General features: G+C 35.7%; 1 pseudogene; it reads right to left on the minus strand.

Annotated features, from left to right (window-relative positions):
* Positions 1 to 4,563: 4,563 nt before the first annotated feature.
* LOC122479434 lies at positions 4,564 to 6,200 on the minus strand (annotated as a pseudogene).
* Positions 6,201 to 7,881: the final 1,681 nt, after the last annotated feature.

Consider the following 7,881-nt stretch of genomic DNA (forward strand, 5'->3'; position numbering starts at 1 on the left):
TTCTTTTTCTCCCTTGGGCTATTTTTTCTCCATTTTCCCTCTCTACTAACATGGAATTTACATATATATTTTTAGGGTTACCATAGAAATTAACAATGACATTCACCTTATTATGAATAAAGTCATCCTATGATTTTATATCTTTTAATGTTTTTGCCAGATTTTTATACCAAGTTTATGCCAGTCTCATCAAACATGTTGGCATGTGTTTTTCTTCCCCATTATTTTCTTAAAGCCTTTGTGTAAGAGGTTCTCAAATGTCTGCTAGTGTTCAGCATTAAAAAATATATCTGGTTCTTAACATTTTGTTTTTATTTTTAAAATAAATTTTCTTTCAATTTCTTTAAGGCAATTAGATATGAGGACGTAACTCAAGTTTCTATTTATCTTAACTCTGTGTTTGTAAGTTGTGATTTGCAAGGAATTGATTTCATAAATTGGTAAAATCATTAGTATAAAGTAGTTCTTGTATTCTCTTGCTTTCTTTTTTAATTTCTGTAAGGTAGATCATGATATTCCATTTAGTTTTTCTAATGTAATTTCTTTCTCTGCTAATTTTGAGATTTGTATTAATATTTTCAAAGAAATAATTTTGTGACTTGCTTATTTCCTCCGTGTTTTGTCTGTTTTCTAATTGATCTATATTATTATATTCATTTTTTTGATATTTTTAAAAGTTTATTTATTTTTGAGAGAGACAGACAGCACAAGCAGGGGAAGGGCAGAAAAAGAGAGGCAGAGAGAGAATCCCAAGCGGGCTCTATGCTGCCAGTGCAGAGCCTGACGTGGGGCTTACGTTCACGAAACTGTGAGATAACGACCTGAGCCAAAACAGAGAGTTGGATGCCTAACCAAATGAGCTACCCAGGCACCCCTCTATTATCTTTATTTTGTCCTTCCTTGCATTTACTTTGGGCTAAATTACTTCCTTTCTCACTACTTTTAAGGTAGAGACTTAGATCACTAATTTTTATGCTTTTCTTTTCTATTATAGGTATTTAAAACTACAGATTTCTCTCCAAATTATGCATTCCCAGAATAAATTCCACTTGCTATTGATGTGTATCATCCATCTTATACATCACTGGATAAATATCTGCTAATCTTTTTCAGGATTAAAATGTCTATTTTCAAAAAAAAAATTAAAAAAAAAAAAAGAAAAAGAAAAAAAAGGGGCGCCTGGGTGGCGCAGTCGGTTAAGCGACCGACTTCAGCCAGGTCACGATCTCAGGGTCCGTGAGTTCAAGCCCCGCGTCAGGCTCTGGGCTGATGGCTCAGAGCCTGGAGCCTGCTTCCGATTCTGTGTCTCCTTCTCTCTCTGCCCCTCCCCCGTTCATGCTCTGTCTCTCTCTGTCCCAAAAATAAATAAACGTTGAAAAAAAAATTTTTTTTTAAAAAAATAAAATGTCTATTTTCATTTCCTTTTACAAAAGGAATACATATAGGTAAATTTAAATATATACTTGTTAAATAAGAGTGAGTTAAAAGGAAATGACAGGTGACAGGCCAGTAGTGTTGAAATTTTGGAGAATAGTGGAGAGTAATTGAAGTCTTCATCTTGTGCAAGAAAAGCTGACGATAAGAAGTAGGAATACATTTCATTTTGTATTTCTCTAGGAGTCACCCCTAGGTCTTAGATTTCTTTACTAAAGGGTATTTCCAGTGCTGCCACAGCGGGAACCTAGGGTGTACTAGCACTCTAAAAGTTCTATATGTTATCATTCATATATTTTAAAAACAGGCGAAAGAGGGGCAAAAGGAAGAAGTCTTCCCCTAAAATACTCCTTATGTGGTGTTACTCTTCCCCGACATTAAAGGGAACATTAAAAGTTGCATAATAACACTAATTGTCCGTTTGTACTCTTACATCTTTAGCTTTTGATTTCAAAGAAATCTAACACCCCTCTGTGATTCCTTTTGTAGCTAATTTTAACAGAATAATTAATACGTAACTATATCAGAGCTCAGCGGCATCTACAGGTTACACTTTGTGTACACTGTAATTACAAATTATACTAAACATGAAAAACTTATGTACTTAATTATACAAATGTCATTTAATCACTTTTTTTCTAAAACTAGACAAAATCTGTTTGTAAAAAAAATCAGAAATAAAACTACCAATAGATAGACTTGCAACAAGAGGAATTTCCAATTGTGATTGCTTAATAGTTTTTAAAAAGTAGTATAATGTAGTCTTTCATAGTAATTGTTTTCTGTATGCTCTCACATTCTGAATGTCAACAGAAGTCTTTAAGTATATTTACACTAATATCATTGCATTACTAATATTGGTTATCTAGTTATCATGTTGGTAAACTATGCTGCACTTTTTTAAGATAGGGAGCACATTTTTCTCATAATTGGATACCTCCAACCCCCCAGTACCTTGCTAAGTGCTGACAGAAATTAAGTACTGAATAAGAGTATCCTATGAATGGGGAATTAACAAAACAAGAGAAGGTAGTTAATCATGTCTTGAAAGCCTAGAAACTCTTCCAGGCAGAGAAATAGACCAAGGCCATTTGAGATAGAGAAAATTGTTTGCAAAGGCAAGTAGATTATATTCATTTATTCAACAGATATTTATTGAGCCTATTATGCATGCCAGAGTGTTGGGATATAATCTAAGGCAAAAACATATATGGTCCCAGCTTCCACAGAGCTTACAGTTTATGAAAAAATGGGTTCAGCTAATAAATCACTCAAAAATGTGTTTTTATAAGCTGAAATAAGTGTATAAAGCAATATAAGTGTATATAATAAACAGAATTAATGCCTTCTCCTGAGTTAGTTGAGCATGTTTTATAATCCTATTTTGTCTCTACTATGGAATTATTTATAACATAGAAAAAAAATTAGTAGTTGTTCCTAGGGTTTAAACCCTTGCACAGAGTCTTACACTATATGTTATGTTACATTAATGCTGTCTACTCAGGTATATTATATCACTTAATGTGTAGAGCAAGATGCTTACAGCTAAATATATCAACTGTTCCTTCCAATCCCATGTGCTATTTAGGTCATACATTTTACTTTTAACGTATGCTTTAAGCATACAATATATCACTGTTTTTTGCTTTAGACAAAGCTATCTATTACAGCTATTTAAAGTAAGGTAAAAAAACGGAATTCTATACTTTTATTCATTTATTCCACGTCAAGCTTCATCCTTCTTTTTAGTTTATATACCTTTCTGTCTGGTTTCATATTCTTTCTACCTGAAGAATTTTCCTTAATATCTCTTGTGGTGCAAGTCTACTAGAAATAAATTGTGAGTGTGTGAGTAAATGAAAGCAGATATTTTTTCCTTCACTTTGACAGATATTTTGGGAAGTATAGGATTTTATGTGGGCAGTATTTATTTATTTTTTAGCACTTTAAATATGGCAATTCATTGTATCTAGCTTGCATGGCTTGAAATGAGAAGTGTGCTGTAACTCTTTGGTCTTTTTGTTTAATGTGTCTTTTTTCTCTGGCTGCCTTCAAGTTTTCTTCATTTTCATTTATTTTCAGGAGTTTGAATATAACAGGCCTTGATATGTGTGGCGTGTGTGTGTGTGTGTGTGTGTGTGTGTGTGTGACTAATTTTGGAAAATTTGCTGCCATTATTCAAATATTTCTCCTCTTCATTTTCTTTTCACCTCCTAGGATTCCAAGAATAATACATTTATTAAACCAGTTAATATTGTCCAATAGCCCTTGGATCCTCTGTTCTAGTTTTATACCTTTTTTTTTTTTAACCTATCTTCAAAGCCATTTATTTTTTTTGTCTTTTCCTCTTTTTTTGTGGGGGCAGGGTATGTTGACCATAGGAATCATTTTTAATCTTTAATCATGTTTTTTATTTGCTTCTAGCATTTTCATTTGTTTCTTTCTTATATTTCCATTTCTCTGCTAAAATTACCCATCGGATCCTGCACACTGTCCACTTCTTTTATTAGTCACTTTATCATATTACAGTTAAACTTCAATAAGGGGGACTTACAGGTACCAACCCCCTGTGTGGCCAAAAGTCCACATATAACTTTTGACTCCTCCCAGTAGCCAACAGTGGAAGGTGGGGTTATTTGTAAATTCTTTACTTTGGCTACTATTGACTACAATCGCTGCTACCATAGATGTTTTACAGCTGAGAGGAGTTATTCACTAGATATTCTGTTGTTATTGAACACTAAAAATTAGGAAGAGACTGGAGGGCATTTAGGATGGGATAAGGAGAGGACACAGAAACTCAAGGGAGAACATGAGGTCTTACTCAGCCTTGTCATCAGGAAATGAGGAACTACATCAGATCTAAGTTAAATGCCAGCCTCTCCAAAAAAGTTCTCAGAAAAACCTCAAAACAATTATTCACTGGACAAAAACATGTCATTGTTTCTAGCAAAGATCTTGACATGAAACACCCAACTTAGGGACAATTATACATAGCACCCTGACAGAGCTGGGATCATGACAGCCTGGCATCAGTTCAAATGCTACGGTGGACACAGAAATCTCTAGGGACTAGCTCTCACTCACAGATGAATGTGATGTTTTACAGCATAAAGATGTAGATGTTTCTTAATAGATGTCATCCAGAGGAGCTTTCTTCATGCTTCCAGATTCAAGGAATTTCTTAACTGTAGCAATATTACTTAGTTCCACTGCAGAACTCTGGGAGGTTCAGACAGGATATTGGGGAGTTCCTCTTCCAGAGCCAGAATGGTTTAGAGTAGAATCATACCCACAAGGCTTAGCTAATTATCAACAAGAAATCTTTTGGTCATTATCCTTTAAAACCTTTTCAAACATGGGCAAGTATCTAATTATAGACTTCTGGGCCATGTTATCATGTCTTCTTGTTGATCATCTGGTTTTAGGAAAGGATGCACAGCAATCAGTTCCATGAGATCTAGCATCCCCTCCATAGTCATGTCAATCAGGTTCTCTCCTTGAGGTCCTTGCCAAAGAGATGATGGTCTCCACAATGTAGTTGGAGAATGCTTCTGGTCTGCACCAACTTCATTCCATCAATTTCAACCATCGGCACTTGTTGGAACAGTAGGTGGTTACCACCCTGGAGTTTCTGCCACTGTTCTCGTTTCTAAGAATTCTTCATCAAACTCGACTCCAGCGGCTGCTAAAACCCATCTTGCTTATTCCATCAGCAAATGCTTGGGCTTGGGAAAGCTTGGGCTTCGCTGCCATGAGAGACTATTTGGAACACCCAGAGACACCCAAAGCTCTTCACAGGTGATTTGCAGGCCAATAGCCTATTGTTGACTGGGAGTCTTACCAGTAACATTAACCACTGATTAACACATATTTTGTATGTTATAAGCATTTTATACTGTACTTTTACAATACAGTAAGCTGGACAAAAGAAAATGTTTTAAGAAAATCATGAGGAGAAAATATATTTATAGTACTGTGCTGTGAATTTTTTTTAATCTATGTTCTGTGGATCCATATAGGTCAAACCAATGTCGTTCAAGGGCAGACTGTATAGCATTGATTTTAACATTCTGCTCATAGCTTTTTGATATATATGTCAGATATGAGCCTGGTTCTATTGAGTATTTTTTGTCTTTTGGAAATGCATTGTTCATTATTTGCCTTTTCATAAACCTCATAATCTTTTGTAGAAAGAAACTGGACATTCTAAGACAGTAGATACTGAAGTAAACAACTTTTTTGGGGGGGGGGGTCTAGAAATTAGCATGCCTTTCCTTCTGCTAGATGTTTATTGTGTAGATTTGAAGCCATCTAAACAGAAGTGGCCTTGGCTTGGTTGTTTGTTGCTGTTGCTATCCTCAGTGCACCTAGGTCACCTAATTCCTCTGGAGATAATTTGTGTTCAGGTTGGGGATGGTTTTCTACATGGTTTTATCATTTCTGATTCATCCTCAGCTTTAGGTCTTCTCCTTTCAGTGTTCCTGAGAGTTCCTCTCCAGTCTTGCTCTATCCTGGTCCTTTTGCAGGATAACTGTTCACCTGTTACTCATTAAGTTTTAGTCTAGTAGTAAAGTATATTCATCCCTATTCCAGTTGTAGTTCCGGATAAACAAGTATTCTGATCTGTCCCCCATTACTTTTTCACTAGTTTTCACTAATGCCCTAAAAACTGCAGTGTGTATTGTTCTTTTACCACAGTAAGGTCTGTAAGGGCAGATGGGGAAGAAGTATTTAAATGAGGCTTGCACTTCTCCTGCTGACATTACCGTTCCCCTCCCCCAACCCTGCACCATGAGAGACCCTTCCCCAGAACTTTCACCAATCTTTTTGTGAATATCTTATGAGATGCACGTGGAGAAATCTACAAGTGTGAACTCCCCCCTGTACACACAGCACCTGAGGTCTCCAAACTTCACACTGATGTGCAGTCAGCAGCTAATTTGTTAGCATGTCAAGCTGCCTTATTCGTATCATGCTTGGCTACATCATCCCAGGTGGAGAAGTGCTCAGGTCCTACCTATTCCCTCAGGCTTTAGTCTCTCCTTAGATTGGACATTAGTTGGTTGTGCTGAGACCTCAGTTCTTTGGTTCAAGAAAAGTGATGAATTTGCATTTTGCCTGGATTTTTGGTTTTGTCAGGGTGATAACAGAACTCTTTCCACAGCTCTTCAATCCAAGAAGAAACTGAAAAACCAAAGCCATGATTTTTATATTGATATTTGAAAGATGAATAAGAGTTTACTAAGTGGAAAAGGGTATACCAGAAGAAATTCCCAGGTAAAGGAAGCATCATGGTACTGTTATGAAGGAGCATGATATTTGAAGCAAATGAAAAAAAAGCAATGAAGGCAAGGTGGTTGAGCATAGATAATGAAAAGGAAGATGGGATTTGGGGAGACTGGAGAAGTGGGGCAGGTCATGTTGGTTAGTCCTCATCCTATGAACAACTGGAATTTTGTAATGTATTGTGAACAATTTTCAGAATTTTGTAACTATATCCTGGATACACCATGGAAAGCTAATTAAAAATCATGTGGGTAGACCAATGGGGAGATATACAGTGTCCAGGTAGAACAAGATAGATCCTTGGAATAGGGAAATAGGAGTGGGTGTGGAAGAAAGACCTCTACTGAAAATAAAGGGAGAGAGAAAGAAAAAGGAAATAAAGGTAGATTTTTTTTTAAGAATCTGACACATATAGAGAATGGTGAGGAGTTCAGGGTGGCTATTACAGAGGTTAATGACAGGACTTTTAAGAAATTAGGCTGGAGATGAATTAAAATGAGACTGTGAAAGACCACGTAGGCCATGCTAAGAAGCCTATATTGATTTCTTCCACATTCACTAACTATATCACAGTAAGCTCTAAGCTGAGCTGTGACAGGACCATATTAGATTTGAGGAGATACAACTTAAATCATGATCTGTGTAGACAGGATATTATTACATTCTGAACAGTAAATAGAACATTTTTAAGCCTGTGTTAGTGCTAACATATATTGACATGGTAATTGTCTTTACAAACAAATGAATAAACTATTAAGATGAAGAAAATTTAGTTTTCTTGCCACCATCCACTGTGCAAAATAATCTGTCAGTAAAATATATTAGTCATGAAATAGGAATAATAGTCAACATAAAACTTGATTTGAAGATGATGAAGATTAACCAGCTAATAGATCAAAAAGAAGTTACACTTGATAATTTGCCTTTTCTTTTTATGGTTCACTAAAGCATAAATGAAAAATGCATTATGCTTTATATCATACCAAATTTATAAATCCTGGGTTAAAAGGTAGGCATTCATTACATGTCATTTTCCTAGTTTTTAAAGGTTATTGTCTTAATAGATTCAACCATCCAGCCACTTATTTATTTAAGTTCTCAATGAGCACATATTGGGCACTGAAAATGTGCTTGGTACTGTGGATGCCTGGATTCTGA

This window comes from Prionailurus bengalensis, chromosome C1 (assembly GCF_016509475.1).
Source record: "Prionailurus bengalensis isolate Pbe53 chromosome C1, Fcat_Pben_1.1_paternal_pri, whole genome shotgun sequence".
Lineage (NCBI taxonomy): Eukaryota > Metazoa > Chordata > Mammalia > Carnivora > Felidae > Prionailurus > Prionailurus bengalensis.